General features: G+C 41.1%; 1 protein-coding gene across 15 annotated transcripts in view; it reads left to right on the forward strand.

The window, feature by feature from the left end:
* The window catches only part of ndst2a (N-deacetylase/N-sulfotransferase (heparan glucosaminyl) 2a), a 163242-nt gene that overhangs the window by 2576 nt on the left and 142135 nt on the right, over positions 1-18531 (forward strand). The gene's annotated exons all lie outside the window — the stretch shown is intronic.

Consider the following 18531-nt stretch of genomic DNA (forward strand, 5'->3'; position numbering starts at 1 on the left):
GTTACACGTGGTCTGCGGTTGTAAGGCCGGTTGAATGTACTTCCAAATTCTCTAAAACATTGTTGGAGGTGGCTTATGGTAGAGAAATGAACGTTAGAAATGAATGTCTGGTGGACATTCCTGCAGTCAGCATGTCAATTGCACGCTCCCTGAACTTGAGACATCTGTGGCATTGTGTTGTGACAAAACTGCTAATTTGAGTGGCCTTTTGTTCCCAGCACAAGGTGTACCTGTGTAATGATCATGCTGTTTAATCAGCTTCTTGATATGCCACACCTGTCAGGTGCATGGATTTTCCTGGCAAAGGAGAAATCCTCATTAACAGGGATATAATACAAAAGTGTGCACAAAATATGAGGGCTCTTTGTGCATATGGAAAATTGAACTTGGGACCAACATTTGACATATTGCCCTTATTTTTGTAAAGTATATTTTTAGCGGCTAACCGATTAACATTTCACCAGTAACATCCCTAAATGCTAGTGAATGAATATTTTCCCTAAGTGCTCTTTCACAATGCAAAAGTAGCCTACATTCACTATCGCGCATCTAAATTTTGCACCTCAAATGAAGTCTTTTTAGAAGCTGTATTTTGAAAGACTGGTACAAAAAGCTGAGTCCTTATTTCATGAGCCCCTTCAACTTGTTTCATTTTATGCTTGAGTGGAATGCCCAATTGGTGTTGAGCTGTGGGCTCAAGACAACTTCTGTCCTCTGATCATATTACTGATGTCTGAGAACCAGGGCTGGGCCGATGTATGATTCAATCGAACATATCATAATATTTGACATTGATCTGTCATGATGTGCAAGAACATACTCTATTTGAACTTACAAATCATTGCAGTCTGGAATTATCTAGACATTAACGGCTCAAAATGATTACATTGGATATCTTGATATTTGGAGTAGCATATCGTAGAAGAGGTCTCCCCAAATATTGCCCAACCCTACTAAGAACCACTTTATAATTAAAACTAAGACCCGGGGGTGCCTCTGGGTTTCTGCATGAAGGCTATTAAACCAGGCCTTTGAAAGTGGAACAGGTCTAGCTTTCCCTTTTTAATGTGGCACTGGACAAACCCCATCTCACACAGCACAAGTTTCAAATGGACTATGCAAAACTAGTTTTGTTTTTGTCATTTTTATTTATCATTTTTGACCCATTTTATAGAATAATATGGTTGCTTTGCTGGAATCAGCAAGCATTTAGATCAGGGATGGGCAACTTTGGTGGGGGTGGGGACCACCTGAAAAGAATTCTGAACTGATCATGAGGGGCTGCCCTACTTATTTATTAATTTTTTTGCGATTATACACATTTTGACATTGGGTGTAAAGAAAATGTGGCAGTTTGAAAACATGTTTTCTGCAATTCTACAGATTTTGCCATGGGGTGGAGAGAAGTGTTTGCAGGTTTTAATATATCTGATGGAGACTAACACAATCATTGGGGGCCCCTCCGGCCGGTAATTCGACCATGATAACAAGTTTAGATAACTTAGTAATCTAAAACATTTTAGCGGACATGGGCTAATTGACTATCAGTGACTGACTTAACAAGAGGAAAAACTGCTGATGCGCAACCAAATTTCGAAATTGGAAGTTGTGCATTCTAACTCAAAAGTGAGTTGAGACCCCGAATGAGTTCCTTTTTTGTGGGGGGGAGTGGGCTTATCCGAGGACCTTCAAAAGGGTGGCCACGGGTCACCAGTTGCCCATCCCTGATTTAGATTGTATTCTATTAGCTGCCTAATTGAAATAGTTTCATATAAGTTTGAGCGTAGACATTTCTTCCTCTGCTGGAGTTTTAGTCCAACAAGTGAAGTGTACCTGATGTTTATGCTTCTTGCTGGAATTTTATATTTATACTTTGTCATTTGGCAATTGGTCCCTAGAGTAAAGGCATAAGCCACAAGAAATGATGTGGAGCTGGCATTTAATTGCCTCATTCAACCCTGAGGTTCTCTGCTGACTTCATGATTTGTGGTGGTTACGATGGAATTAAAGTACATTAATAACATTTATACCAGCCTACTTGGAAATTGGGCCTTGAGATTGATGCAGGGCTGCGTTGACATTTAGGAAGTGAAGGGTTCAGATTCTAAGGCACAGGATTTTATGCAGATCTCAGGACACTGAATCAAACCCTGTTACTTCCCTGGAAAATGGGAGAATGATGTTGGCAGGGGTTGAATTCCTAAACGCAATCGCAGCAACTCAGAGGGAGGAAATGGTAATGGTTTGTCTGCTTGAGGCTGAACTCAACGTCCAGATTAGATTTGGGCAGACGTTTCTTTTCACAAGTCTTCTCTCTTGAAACAACTAGAATTAGTCACCAGGGTTGGGGTCAATTCCATTCCAATTGCTTTTAAATTATCAACATTGGAATTTCATTTTGCTTCCTAAATTGAATGTCCTTACTTGGTCATTTTCAGAGGGTCAAGGTGGTTGTTCAATGGGTCAATACTATATATCTATTCTGAGCAAACATCCAATGTATGACTTTGTAGTTCAGAATCAGGCAGTGCAATGAAGAGTATCCCCATTTGTGTGTGTTTTGGAAAGTTGGTGTTTTCTACGTCATAGGGATATTATTTATTTTGCTTAGAGCTTGTTTGTGGCATGAAGGACCTTGAAGATGTCAGCCAGAGATGCATGCCCAGTTTAGATTACTTTGATTTTAAGGGTGGTAAAGTGAGTAGCTGCACATCTTGATTTCGCTGACCACTCACTGAGGAAGTGCAATGAGAATGGTGTGTGTGTCGGGGAAGAAAACCAGAGTCCTTTTCCAGACATCCTCCTGTCAGCCCTGTGACATTTATCAGGTCAGGGAACAAACACTTTTCAAACATGGCCGATCAGAGAAGGCAGGGAGGAGGAGCCCGGTGAAGTCACCCCATGTGAAGACAAGATTGAACAGTCCCTGACCCCTCCTCTATCTTAATCACAGCCAGGATCAATATGTGCTTACCTTTACAGCTTCTGTTTATTAATAATATACACTGTGAGATGAATACGCCGCAGGGATCACACAGCAGCCAGGGTTAATAGGTTGAATGAATGATGCTGCAGTGTTTAAATATCAGGGCTACCAAGAGGGCTTTGGGCTGCAGTCAGAGCACAGTGGGAGGAGGATCTCTCCACTGTGGGGCCTTAATTAGCTGCATCTGATACACACTGTCTGGAATTTCCTTAACATATACTTTCTTTCCTTGCAAATGTATAAATTGTGGTTGAAAGTGAGACTTTTTTTTTTTAGGATCTGTTAGTTCCAAATAGGTTGTTTTATAATGTGCTAGGCCTGTATCCCACATTCCTGTCTCCCAGTCATTGAAGTGTGGTTGAGAAGGAGGGACCAGGAGATTTTAAATGATGTTCCTTTAGGGTGTCGTCGAGGTGTGTATTAAAACACACAAGTAGCAGGTTGTTTTTATGGACACGTTACCTCGGCAGTGCCTCAGTCTTGGGGACCTCTGTATTCCTCCAGTAGTAAAATAGGTCTCTGCTCGGAAAGACCCATGAAGGCATTGAGTGTTCTTGCATGACTTACCATCAGTTCAATTGCGACTCCCTCTCATACACTTTCAGAAAGTCGTTAATAGCTTGACTGCCCATTAGTGCGTTTTGAATCCTCATTGTTTTGTCCTTGGTGTGCGTGTAAGAATGGCGGGCGGCCCAGGTGTTTTCTCAGCTTTAGCTTCCTCTGAGCAGCATGTAAGATAAGAGTGGGTGTGACTAATTACATTCAAGTTCAAGTTTTGTCACATGCACAAGTGCAGTGAAATGCCTAACTTGCAAGCTCATTCCCATGCACCTCTGACCCAACTTCCCTATGCTATCTATGGAATAAACCCCAGCATTTCCTCGCTGCTGACCCAGAAGGCTGGAGAGCAGCAGAGTGCTCGATTTAATATATATAAAAAAGATTAAAAAAATATATTAAACATGATCACCTCAATTCCTTCCTGAAATGTCATTTTTCCACTGTTAGGGATATAACGATTCGCTGATATACATCGGTCCCCGATTGAAATGTTTAAACTATGACGGCATCGGTCCACGGACCGTAAACCGGACCATAAAACAGGCTGTTGTTGTCCCCCCCCCCCCCCAAAAAATAAAATAATCTCATAGTCTGATAGGAGTGGTATATGCCTAGTCTCCCTTATAGCTCAGGTGCCTACGTGCTGAAAAAATATATAAACCCAACACCATACACAAAAAGCTTATTTCTCTCAATTTGTACCCAAATTTGTTTATAGCCCTGTTAGTGAGCCTTTCTGATTTGCCAAGATAATCCATCCACCTGACAGGTGTGGCATATCAAGAAGCTGATTAAACAGCGCAGATTACACAGGTGCATCTTGTGCTGGGGACAAAAGGCCACTCTAAAATGTGCGGTTTTGTCACACAACACAATGCCACAGATGTCTCAAGTTTTCAGGGAACATGCAGTTGGCATGCTGACTACAGGAATGTCCTTCAGAGCTGTTGCCAGAGAATTGAATGTTAATTTCTCTACCATAAGCCATGACTACATGGAACTCTATTCCACATAAAGTGACTTATGCCAGTAGTAAAATTTAATAAAAAAACAGATTAAAAATACACCATATGGAACAGCGGGGACTGTGAAGCTACACAAACATAGACCCATGTATACAAACGCATCTTAACATGCGCACTATACACACGTACACATGGATTTTGTGTTATAGATATGTGGTAGTAGAGGGCTGAGGGCGCACACATAATATGCTGTGAAATCTTTTATGAATGTATTGTATGTTTTTAAACTGTATAACTGCCTTCATTTTGTTGGACCCCAGGAAGAGTAGCTGCTGACCTGACCATAACAAATACACATGTCAACTGCAGACCACGTGTAACCATGCCAGCACAGGACCTCGACATCCGGCTTCTTCATCTGCGGGATCGTCTGAGACCAGCCACCCAGACAGCTGACAAAACTGAAGAGTATTTCTGTCTAATAAAGCCCTTTTGTGGGGAGAAACTCATTCTGATTGGGTGGGCCTCCCAGGGCTACACATGGCTGCACCCTTGCCCAGTCATGTGAAATCCATAGATTTGGGCCTAATACATTTTTCAATAGAATGATTTCCTTATATGAACTGTAAGTAAAAATGTTTATTTTTGTTCATTATAGTACATAAATCATTTTACACACATGACATACAGCTCCAGCTCAGAGGGCAAGCTCATGAACTCAATCAGCAGCAGATTTGAGTTTAGAATGGAAAACGAATGTGTTTATGCAAGAAATGTTAGGCTAGTGCATTGTATTGCACTGAATCGCATCGATTCGTTCTCTAATCAAACCGAATTGCACCAAATAATTTAAAACTACATCGTACTGGAGCCCATGTATCGAGATACAAATCGACTCTAGAGCCCGACCGATATATTGGTTCACCAATATTATCGGCCAATAACTCAACCAATATTCAATAAATAGGATGAAAAAAGGGAATCTCATGTTTGCAGCCATTCTCATGATGCCATTATTGTCACAATGTATGCAATCATTTGAAACATAGTTAGTGGACAATTACTCTTTTGGGTGGCAATTTGAGTATTCAGTATGGAAAAATGACACTTACATTTCTCCGCTGTAAAACTGTATACTCTCTGCAGATATTGGTATCGGTAAGTTTAGTCCCCCAAAACATTTGAATCCGTATTGGACCAAAGAAGCATATCGAACGGAATCTAATCATTTTGAAAGATACACATTCCTAACAGTAATGCTCCTGGTCCGAGAGCCATGATGCCTTTTTTTCTGCTCCAGCACTACTAGGCTATATGCACGGTTATATTGTCAGTGCCTTTTACAGCATGTTAATATTATTGATATGCTTTCATAATAAAACTGACATTTTAAGTATACATGGACAGCCTTGTGGCATTTACAGATGGCGATCAGATGGTATTCATGAGGTGGTCAGGTTATTAACCTGGGCTAAAATGAGAAGAGTGACCTACACGATCACGACTAACATTTTAAAGGTCTCATCTGCCCAAAGGTACCAACTTACTTTGGAGCAGGGCGTTGTGTAACGGTATGCTTGGCCTTAGCTCATCACAATGGTTTTGCACAGTCAAGGCAGGGGAATAATGTATGAGTAGGGCTGTCAGATTTCATGTAACCGTTCAGTCACGGTATTGATGCTTCTCCAAAACTGCGCTCTGATGGTCATTAGTAGCCTGCCAAACTTACTAACGGCCATCGCTAATGGGCTGGTACTCAGCACGCCATTGTCCCCCTTAATCACTCTGACATCAATGCAAATGCAATTGCAAATCAAACACTTCATGAGAGCGCATTGAGTTTGAGTGGAATAGTATCACCTGTTGTGAAGCAAGAGCCAGCTTCTCAAGGGTGGTTGATGGATGGAATTAAATGTGTTCCTTTTTAAGCTTTCCTGATATTAAGCACATTGGAAAGCGACTCAATCGTGAAAATGAACCGCTGGAAAAGGGTCGTCCATTCGCTATTCAAGTGCATGCGGATGATTCTATGAAGTGAGTAGTACACAGCGTTGTACGAGACCTTCAGTTTCTTGGCAATTTCTCGCATGGAATAGCCTTTATTTCTCAGAACAAGAATAGACTGATGCGTTTCAGAAGAAAGTTATTTGTTTCTGGCCATTTTGAGCCTGTAAACGAACCCACAAATGCTGATGCCCCAGATACTCAACTAGTCTAAAGAAGGCCAGTTTTGTTGCTTTAATCAGAAGAACAGTTTTCAGCTGTGCTAACATATTTGCAAAAGGGTTTTCTAATGATCAATTAGCCTTTTAAAATGATAAACTTGGATTAGCTAACACAAGGTGACATTGGAACATAGGTGTGATGGTTGCTGATAATGGGCCTCTGTACGCCTATGTAGATATTCCATAAAAAATCTGCCGTTTCCAGCTACAATAGTCATTTACAACATTAAGTGTCTACACTGTATTTCTGATCAATTTGATGTTATTTTAATGGACAAAATGTGCTTTTCTTTCAAAAACAAGGACATTTCTATGTGACCCCAAACTTTTGAACGTGTGTGCATTTAAATTATTAGTAGGCTATATGTTAAGACCAGATTAATTGAGAATAGTCTGATGGGTGAGAGAATTGTCATGTGCTTGTCAAATTGTGAATGAGAGATTGATGAAGTGTGTGCAGCCTGTGCAAGAAACGGAGCAGAGAGCATGCCTTACAATGTATTAGAAATGAAACATATAGCCTAATGTTTGTATTACAATGAACGTTGCATAAATAACTCAAAATTAAGCATATAGGAGGACCTGTTTCAAATTATTACTTTGTTAACCGCTCAACACATGTTCGCCCTCCCTCGGAAATCAGTTGGGGAAAAATATATTTTCTATTCAGATATGTTCAATTGTATTATTATTAAAATAATGCCACGGGAATGATAAGCAAACCTCGTCTGCTAAATTAACTAGTGTAGCCATATGGCATACGCTATTCTGATTATGGGCAACATTTTCTTCATATCATGTTTTCTTTAGACCTGCATAAAATAAATAATGGATTTATTGGGATGGTGTAGGCTATATTCAATTTATATTTTAGACTTTTTAAAATGTATACTGAACAAAAATATAAACACAGCATGCAACAATTTTACTGAGTTACAGTTCATATAAGGAAATCAATTGAAATAAATTCAACAGGCCCTAATCTATGGATTTCCTATAACTGGGCAGGGGCGCAGCCATGGATGGGCCTGGAAGGGCATAGGCCCACCCACTAGGGAGCCAGGCCCAGCCAATAAGAATTAGGTTTTACCCACAAAAGGGCTTTATTAGACAGAATAAAAAAAAATATATTTAACCTTTTATTTAACTAGGCAAGTCAGTTAAAGAACAAATTCTTATTTCCAATTATGGCCTAGGAACAACTACCTTGTTCAGGGGCAGAATGACAGATTTTACCTTGTCAGCTCGGGGATTCGATCTAGCAACCTTTATGTTACTTGCCCAACGCTCTAACCACTAGGCTACCTGCCGCTTCTAATACAGTTTCATCAGCTGTCCGGATGGCTGGTCTCTGATGATCCCACAGGTGAAGAAGCCGGATGTGCAGGTCCTGGGCTGGCGTGGTTACACGTGAGGCCGGTTGGGCGTACTGCCATATTCTCTAAAATTACATTGGACGTTGCTTGTGATAGAAATGATCATTCAATTCTCTGTTAACAGCTCTGGTGGACATTCCTGCAGTCAGCATGCCATTTGCACACTCCCTCAACTTGAAACATCTGTGGCATTGTGTTGTGACAAAACTGCACCTTTTGGTGGCCTTTTATTGTCCCCAGCACAAGCTGCACTTGTATAATGATCATGCTGTGTAGTCAGCTTCTTGATCGACAACGTGGGGAGACGGACACATTCTCTGTAGGCTAAATTAAAGAGAACTGCCTCTTGATACTGCAATCTGACGCATACTATAGTGAATTAATTTCCATGAAGATGGAGATCCATAGACCTTAATGTTGCTTTTAACATGGAAAACCTGTTGATATGCAGCAATGGTGGCTAGGTTCAGGTTGAGAAACCACTGTCTCACGCTCCGATTGTGACAGCCATGGATGGCAACCCTCCATAGATAAGTGCTTGTAGAGCTCTCTGAGGTGTGAGCGCCTTGTCAAACACCAAGCAGTTACTCTGTGCAGTCAGTACACTGGAGCCAGAGGGGAGGGAGTTGCACTCCAGTCTTTTGTGCATGTGCCAAGAGGAGGCGACGTGCCTCTGAAATGGCTGAGCTGTTTCATAATTTGCCTGAGATAATAGTATGGAATGAGCAGTATTCCCACTTGACAGCTCAACTGCCCAAAACCGTTTCGAGAACATTGTTGGTGGTAATTCCCCCCGCCCCACACATCCCCTCTGATGAACAACTACTGATGAGTAAATAGTTATTACAAGCTTCACGCTCCTCCGCTCTTTGTAAGCTGTGTCACGCAGCCGAGCTGAACAGGCATGTTTTAATGAAAGCAAGGCACTCTGCAGACCAGAGTTAATCAGTGTAGCAGCGTTGGAGAGGGCTTGAGGAGGGGAGTGGGGCAATAGGATGCTGTTGCCTTTAGGTTAAAGAACTGGAAGGTTGATTCAATTAGCTGTAAATGAGAGATCAAAGGGAGTTAAAAAAACTGTTTTTGAAGCAGCAGTACCAGATTAGAGGAACTAATAATCTCCTCAATTCTGTCTACCTTCAAGAGATCACCGATCCTCCACCAAATTTCCACAGTGGGTGCAAAACCTGGAGAGGCCTACAAGCCACAGTGTCACGGACCCACTGTGAAATTTGGTGGAGGATCAGTGATGATCTGGGTGTGCTTCAGCAAAGCTGGAATCGGGCAGATTTGTCTTTGAAGGATGCATGAATCAAGCCATGTACAAGATTGTCTTGGAAGAAAACTTGCTTCCTTGTGCTCTGACAATGTTCCCCAACTCTGAGGATTGGTTTTACCAGCAGGACAATGCTGCATGCAGCCAGGTCAATCAAGGTGTGGATGGAGGACCACCAGATCAAGACCCTGTCATGGCCAGCCCAATCTCCAGACCTGAACCCCATTGAAAACCTCTGGAATGTGATCAAGAGGAAGATGCTCACAAGTCACCCAAAAAAGCAGAGCTGCCTGAAATTTAGCACCAGGAGTGGCATACAGTCACCCAACATCAAGGTGAAAGCCTGGTGGAGAGCATGCCAAGACGCATGAAAGCTGTGATTGAAAATCAGGGTTATTCCACCAAATATTGATTTCTGAACTCTTCGTAAGTTAAAACATTTGTTGTTTAAAAATGAATATGAACTTATTTTCTTTGCATTATGAGGTTTGACAATACTGCATATTTTTTGTTATTTTGACCAGTTGTCATTTTCTGCAAATAAATGCTCTAAATGACAATATTTTTATTTGGAATTTAGGAGAAATCTTGTCAGTTTTATAGATTAAAACAAAAATGTTAATTTTACCCAAACGCATGCCTATAAATAGTAAAACCAGAGAAACTGATCATTTTCCCAGAGCTGTATATTGTAATTTGATATTGCCATTTTATTGCAATTTGACGTTCCAAACATATTTCACACATGTTTGCTGCAGAGAGACGAGAGGGCATGAGAAAACGGGTTTAGATCAGTCAGGGATTTACAAGTACTGAAATGTAGGCTCACTATTTTAAAAGATGGAGAACAAGCTATAGGAGGAAAATACCGGCGTTTTGTCGTAAGCTTTTTTTTTTTACAAGTCAGTACTTGGAGTCATATCAAAATATTGTCACAAAATAATATTGTGATATGTAACTGCATCATTTTTTTTGTGAAAATTGTATCACAACTTTTTAGACCAGGGGTCTCCAACAGATAGATCGCAAGCTACCAGAAGCTCGCAGTCCAGCTATGAGTAGCTCGTCAAACAATTCTGAAAGTCCATCTTTAACTGTCATGAACATAAAGCTACTCGCTACTATCCAATCATAGCCACATTGACACTCCACCCCTGGTTAGCCGCTATTCATATATAGCCAGTTAGCGACGCTAGTAGGCTAATGGTAACTGTCTTGTGGGTAAATTTTAAGTAGGCTTACCTGACATGTATCATTATTTTTATCAATTGGGTGGCCATTGTTTTGCAAACTCCATTGCATGTGCTGCAACAGTAGGCCTAACAGAACATAGCTAGACCTACACATTCCTCTCTTCTTAAAGGGAAATTACACCTCAAAATTGGTCTTCTGCTATTTAAGCATTGACTTGGACTCAGCACATCCATTTTCGTTGTTTCTCTGAGAGTTAAAAAAACAAGCTGGGAGAATTAAAGAAAAGACTAAAGATAATTTTATGGTGCCTCCTTGGTTGTTTATTCAACCATTTATTTTGCCAGGTATATTGACAGAACCCATCTCTTGTACACCAAGGACCTGGCGCAGGGTAGAGGAGAAAAATGTGCCTATTTGGAAGCTATAAAATTGTAGCTCATGACCATGTTATACACTGCTCAAAAAAATAAAGGGAACACTTAAACAACACAATGTAACTCCAAGTCAATCACACTTCTGTGAAATCAAACTGTCCACTTAGGAAGCAACACTGATTGACAATAAATTTCACATGCTGTTGTGCAAATGGAATAGACAACAGGTGGAAATTATAGGCAATTAGCAAGACACCCCCAATAAAGGAGTGGTTCTGCAGGTGGTAACCACAGACCACTTCTCAGTTCCTATGCTTCCTGGCTGATGTTTTGGTCACTTTTGAATGCTGGCGGTGCTTTCACTCTAGTGGTAGCATGAGACGGAGTCAGGTAGTGGCTCAGGTAGTGCAGCTCATCCAGGATGGCACATCAATGCGAGCTGTGGCAAGAAGGTTTGCTGAGCATGGAGGCGCTACCAGGAGACAGGCCAGTACATCAGGAGATGTGGAGGAGGCCGTAGGAGGGCAACAACCCAGCAGCAGGACTGCTACCTCCGCCTTTGTGCAAGGAGGAGCACTGACAGCCCTGTAAAATGACCTACAGCAGGCCACAAATGTGCATGTGTCTGCTCAAATGGTCAGAAACTGACTCCATGAGGGTGGTACGAGGGCCCGACGTCCACAGGTGGGGGTTGTGCTTACAGCCCAACACCGTGCAGGACGTTTGGCATTTGCCAGAGAACACCAAGATTGGCAAATTCGCCACTAGCGCCCTGTGCTCTTCACAGATGAAAGCAGGTTCACACTGAGCACATGTGACAGACGTGACAGTCTGGAGATGCCGTGGAGAACGTTCTGCTGCCTGCAACATCCTCCAGCATGACCGGTTTGGCGGTGGGTTAGTCATGGTGTGGGGTGGCATTTCTTTGGGGGGCTGCACAGCCCTCCATGTGCTCGCCAGAGGTAGCCTGACTGCCATTAGGTACCGAGATGAGATCCTCAGACCCCTTGTGAGACCATATGCTGGTGCGGTTGGCCCTGGGTTCCTCCTAATGCAAGACAATGCTAGACCTCATGTGGCTGGAGTGTGTCAGCAGTTCCTGCAAGAGGAAGGCATTGATGCTATGGACTGGCCCGCACGTTCCCCAGACCTGAATCCAATTGAGCACATCTGGGACATCATGTCTCGCTCCATCCACCAACGCCACGTTGCACCACAGACTGTCCAGGAGTTGGCGACGCTTTAGTCCAGGTCTGGAAGGAGATCCCTCAGGAGACCATCCGCCACCTCATCAGGAGCATGCCCAGGCGTTGTAGGGAGGTCATACAGGCACGTGGAGGCCACACACACTACTGAGCCTAATTTTGACTTGTTTTAAGGACATTACATCAAAGTTGGATCAGCCTATAGTGTGGTTTTCCACTTTAATTTTGAGTGTGACTCCAAATCCAGACCTCCATGGGTTGATAAATTGGATTTCCATTGATTATTTTTGTGTGATTTTGTTGTCAGCACATTCAACTATGTAAAGATAAAAGTATTTAATAAGATTATTTAATTCATTCAGATCTCGGATGTGTTATTTTAGTGTTCCCTTTATTTTTTTGAGCAGTGTATTGAAGTACCTCTTATGCTAGAAAAGTTTGGAGATCCCCTTTTTAGACCTATACATACCTCCTGTAAGACCTTATGATCTGTGAACCGCACATGATACAGACAAGATATTGGTGTCATACTCCTTATAGCAGGGATCATCAACTAGATTCAGCCGCAGGTTGATGGTCAGGGGCCCAGAACATAATTAGTAGACTGCAAATTGGAAAGATGGCATTGAAGGGTGACATCTTAGGAGTTCCAACCCAACTGCTATTTTAGTGACTTATCTCGCTTGCTTTTTTTGTACAGAAAGGTCGTACTATTATCACATATGACCGCCAAGCACTTCTGGACATCAGATCGACAGTTACTAACCTTGATTTCAACTTTAAATACGACTTGGCTGTTCCACTGTTCATACATGTCCCTATTCCTTTCTTCCATGGGCTACCAAAACGCTGCATGCGTAAACTCGGGAGATGGGGTGGAGTCCTGGTGAAATTGAGGCGAAGAGAAAACCGAACGGTGCTCCCCTCCGTTCCATTGGCAAATGTCCAGTCACTCGAGAATGAGATGGTTGAGCTTCATTTGAGAGTCTCCTATCAGAGAGACGTCTAGAGCTGCAATATTATGCCTTACTGAAACGTGGCTGGATAATGACGCTATGCATGTAGTTTTCAGTGGATTCTCCATGCAGTGCCAGGGTTGGATGGCGGCCCCCCCCATAAATAACAGCTGGTGTGCTGCTTCAAGTGTGAAGGTAATCTCAAGCTTTTGGTCACCTGATATAGAGTAACTCATGGTTAGCCCTTTTATCTAGAGGTCGACCGATTTATGATTTTTCAACGCCGATACCGATTATTGGAGGACCAAAAAAGCCGATACTAATTAATCAGCCGAATTATTTTTATTTTTTTATTATTTTAAAAAATGTAAGATGTTTTTTTTTTTACTTGTTTCTTTTATTTGTAATAATGACAATTACAACAATACTGAATGAACTTATTTTAACTTAATATAATACATAAATAAAATCAATTTAGCCTCAAATAAATATTGAAACATGTTCAATTTGGTTTAAATAATGCAAAACAAAGTGTTGGAGAAGAAAGTAAAAGTGCAATATGTGCCATGTAAGAAAGCTAACGTTTAAGTGCCTTGCTCAGAACGTGGGAACATATGAAAGCTGGTGGTTCCTTTTTAACATGAGTCTTCAATATTCCCAGGTAAGAAGTTTTTGGTTGTAGTTATTATAGGACTATTGCTCTCTATACGATTTGTATTTCATATACCATTGACTATTGGATGTTTGAAGGCTTGAAGGGGTGGGTATAATTTGTGAAACGTTCCAACAGGAATCTGTTCCAAAAAACGTAAAGTAAAAGGTTGCCAACCAACAACGCATACAAAGTAGCAACGCATACAAACCTAGCTAACTAGCTGCCGAATAGCCATCAACTCACCACGTAGCTTATTCTTAATGTTTGTCCATAGGCAACCAGAGTGAGGACAGACATTTTTCGGAATAAACGTGTTGAGTGAAAAACGCAATGAAATAGACCACTAAGACCAATAAGATACCTACCCGGTATCTTATTCTGCCGCTATACAACTTTGTACGCGTTGTTATTTATGAAGTTTTTGGAATAGATTCCTGTTGGAACGTTCCACAAATTATACCCACCCGGCTTGAAGTCATAAACGGCTTGAAGCACAGCGACGAGCTGCTGGCAAAACGCACTAAAGTGCTGTTTGAATGAATGCTTACGAGCCTGCTGGTGCCTACCATCGCTCAGTCAGACTGCTCTATCAAATCATAGACTTAATTATAATATAACACACAGAAATACGAGCCTTAGGTCGTTAATATGGCTGAATTTTATCGGCAAATCGGTGGCCAAAAATACCGATTACCGATTTGTTATGAAAACTTGAAATCGGCCCTAATTAATCAGCCATTCCGATTAATTGGTCGACCTCTAGTCTACATCCTTCCAGAAGCCAACACCACTCTCGCACTCAACAAATCATTTCTATATGTACATTTCTATATGTGAATTGGATCATATCGTTAAAATGACCAGAGATCCCACTCTGGAAGTTTTTGGAAAAGTATAAAAATAATCTACATTTAAAAGGGTCATTTTGAGATTCATGTAAAATTTAAATGTGTATTTCAGAATCTAGACACTCCATATGCTAGAGCACACTATAAGCACACTTGGGCTCCCGAGTGGCCCAGCGGTCTAAGGCACTGCATCTCAGTGCTAGAGGTGTCACTATAGACCCTGGTTCGATTCCAGGCTGTATCACAACTGGCTGTGATTGGGAGTCCCATAGGGCAGCACACAATTGGCCCAGGGTCGTCCGGCTTAGGGTTTGGCCGGAGTAGGCCGTCATTGTAAATAAGAATTTGTTCTTAACTGACTTGCCTAGTTAAATAAAATAAAAAAGGGAGTATAATGTGGGGCTGAGATTCATTTTCTCCTCTGCTCCTGACTGAATGTGCTGCCATAGAAGTAGAATGAAGAGAACAGGCATCCTCATTCAGCTCAATGATGGCAATAATGGGTGGACTGATGACCTCTGTACAATTATTATTATTTTTTTTGTTATTTTATTTTCATGAAGGTCTTCATCCATAACTGTTGGTTATACGGTAATTGTCCAGTCCTAGAATAATGACACCAAGATGTTGTTGTGTACAGATCATAAGGTCTTGTATAGGTCCTAAAATGGCCACTTTCAATATGATTCTCTCAAACGTTTGTGATACAAATGAAAAAAATAATGTCAAACATCCTTCCTCTCAATGTAGTTTCTATGTGAGAGTTACCAGAACAATCTAAGATACCTAAAGTATTTTCCGCTCCCACTGCCTTGGAATCGCCTTGTTTTTACTCCCGCCAGCTACTTGGTTCTCACTTCAGTTTGCACGGTTGCCAACTGTGGCTGGATGTCCTGTCTTGACTTTTCCACCGCTGGACTTCTGTACATGCATACAGATTAATGAAAACAATGCACTCCCTGCCCTTCCCTCCTGACAGGGAAACCCAATCAGAGGAATGAGATTCGCTCCGCCCTGAGCTGCTGCTTAAAAGAGCTGACGACATGGCTTTAAAGTAATGATTTTCACATTGGGCGCTTTTTGATTCTACACTGAACAAAAATATTTATACGCAGCAGGCAGCAATTTCAAAGATTTTAATGAGTTACAGTTCATAGAAGGAAATCAGTCAATAGAAATATATAAATTAGGCCTTTGTCTATGGATACCACATGACTGGGAATACAGAGATGCATCTGCTGGTCACAGATACCTTAAGGTAGGGGTGTGGATCAGAACCAGTCCGTATCTGATGTGACCACCATTTGTCTCATGCAGCGTTACACATCTCCATCTCATCCACATAGTTGATTAGGATGTTGATTGTGGAATGTTGTCCCACTCCTCTTCAATGGCTATGTGAAGTTGCTGGATATTGGCGGGAACTGGAACACGCTGTCATACACGTTGATCCAGAGCGTCCCAAACATGCTCAATGGGTGACATGTCTGGTGAGAATGCAGGCCATGAAAAAAATTGGGACATTTTCAGCTTCCAGGAATTGTGTACAGATCCTTGCGACATGGGGCCGTGTATTATCATGCTGAAACGTGATTTGTGGCAGATTAATTGCATGACTCAGGATCTCATCACAGTATCTCTGTGCATTCAAATTGCAATTGATAAAATGCAATTGTGTTCATTGTCCGTACCATAACCCCACCGCCAGCATGGGGCACTCTGTTCACATTGTTGACATAAGCAAACCGCTCACCCACACAACGCCATACACGTGGTCTGCGGTTGTGAGGCCTGTTGGACATATTTCCTAATTCTCTAAAACGACGTTGGAGGTGGCCTTTGCTAGAGAAATGAACATTCAATTCTCTGGCAACAACTCTGGTGGACATTCCTGCAGTCAGCATGCAAATTGCACGCTCCCGCAATTTGAGGCATCTGTGGCATTGTGTTGTGACAAAACTGCACATTTTAAAGTGGTCTTTTATTGTCCCCAGCACAATATGCACCTGTGTAATGATCATGCTATTTAGTCATCTTCTTGATATGCCACACCTTTCAGGTGGGTGGATTATCTTGGCAAAGGAGAAATGCTCACTAACAGGGATGTAAACAAATTTGTGCACAATTTTAGAGAAGCTTTTTGTGTTTATGGTACATTTCTGGGATATTTTATTTCAGCTCATGAAACATGGAACAACATTTTACATTTTGCATTTATATTTTTGTTCAGTGTAGATGAAGTTCAAGTGTCCAGTCAATAGTTTCCTATTACTCTCTTGCAGTGGTGATTTTAGCATGTAAATCTTGTTGGGGCAAACAAAAACAAAAAAATGTGGGATGCATGCCAGCAAAGCCACTACACAACAGAACACTAAACAATACATGAATTGCACTATAACGGTGACAAACAGTGCCCACAAACTTAAGGCCTATTAGGGTTGCACATTCTGGGGAATATTCAGAGGTGGAAATTTTCCGCGGGAATTCATGGAAATGTATGCAAATTAATATTAATACCATTTAAAATGTCTTTCTTATTGGATATATTTACCATATCATATGGAGACAAACATAAACCTTTTACCTTATCATGATTAAATCCTTCCAATAGAAATAAAAAAAAATACAATTTAGTTATGAACTTAAATGAATTGACTCTTCACTGAACAACAAAAGAAAGGGAATATTGAATGATCCCCAATGATCCATCGCATCTCCCAAAAATGTTTTTAACCTCCCTGGGCAAGGTGGGACGCTTGCGTCCCACTCTATTCAACAGCCAACAGCGTGGCGCGAAATACAAATACCTCAAATGCTATAACTTCAATTTCTCAAACATATGACTATTTTACACCATTTTAAAGATAACTCTCTTTAATCTAACCACACTGTCCGATTTCAAAAAGGCTTTACAGCGAAAGCAAAACATTAGATTATGTCAGGAGAGTACCCTGCCAAAAATAATCACACAGCCATTTTCAAAGCAAGCCTATATGTCACAAAAACCAAAACCACAGCTAAATGCAGCACTAACCTTTGATCTTCATCAGATGACACTCCTAGGACATTATGTTATACAATACATGCATGTTTTGTTCAATCAAGTTCATATTTATATAAAAAAAAACAGCTTTTTACATTAGCATGTGATGTTCAGAACTAGCATACCCACCGCAAACTTCCGGTGAATTTACTTAATTACTCACAATTAATGTTCACAAAATACATAACAATTATTTTAAGAATTATAGATACAGAACTCCTTTATGCAATTGCGGTGTCAGATTTTAAAATAGCTTTTCGGCGAAAGCACATTTTGCAATATTCTGAGTAGATAGCCCGGCCATCACGGCTAGCTAATTTGACACCCACCAAGTTTGGCCCTCACCAAACTCAGATTTACTATAAGAAAAATTGGATTACCTTTGCTGTTCTTCGTCAGAATGCACTCCCAGGACTTCTACTTCAACAACATGTTGTTTTGGATTTTTGAGGACTTTGTAATTCGCGCCACGCCCTATCATTGGATATTGGAGCGGTGTTCCGCTAGATGTAAAAGGTTAAATAACTCCTTTTGTAAAATAAATGTTTTAAAATGAAACGTGTATGGAAACAGGTGAATTAACACTCCTCAGTTGTATGTTTGAGGAATTTTAATTATGAGATTTCTGTTTGAATTTGGCGCCCTGCACTTTCACTGGCTGTTGTCATATCGATCCCGTTAACGGGATTCCAGCCATAAGAAGTTAACTAGTAAATAGTAGCCTACAGCAAAGTGTGTTAAAATCATTTCTAACTTGTTAACAATTTCTGCTAGTTCGTTTTTGCTACCATCTGGGTTTTAGCTTGCGTGAGTCTGCTAACTGAGGAGTGTTAATTCACCTGTTTCCAGACATGTTTCATTTTAAAACAT

Source organism: Salmo salar, chromosome ssa18 (genome assembly GCF_905237065.1).
Source record: "Salmo salar chromosome ssa18, Ssal_v3.1, whole genome shotgun sequence".
Taxonomy (NCBI): domain Eukaryota; kingdom Metazoa; phylum Chordata; class Actinopteri; order Salmoniformes; family Salmonidae; genus Salmo; species Salmo salar.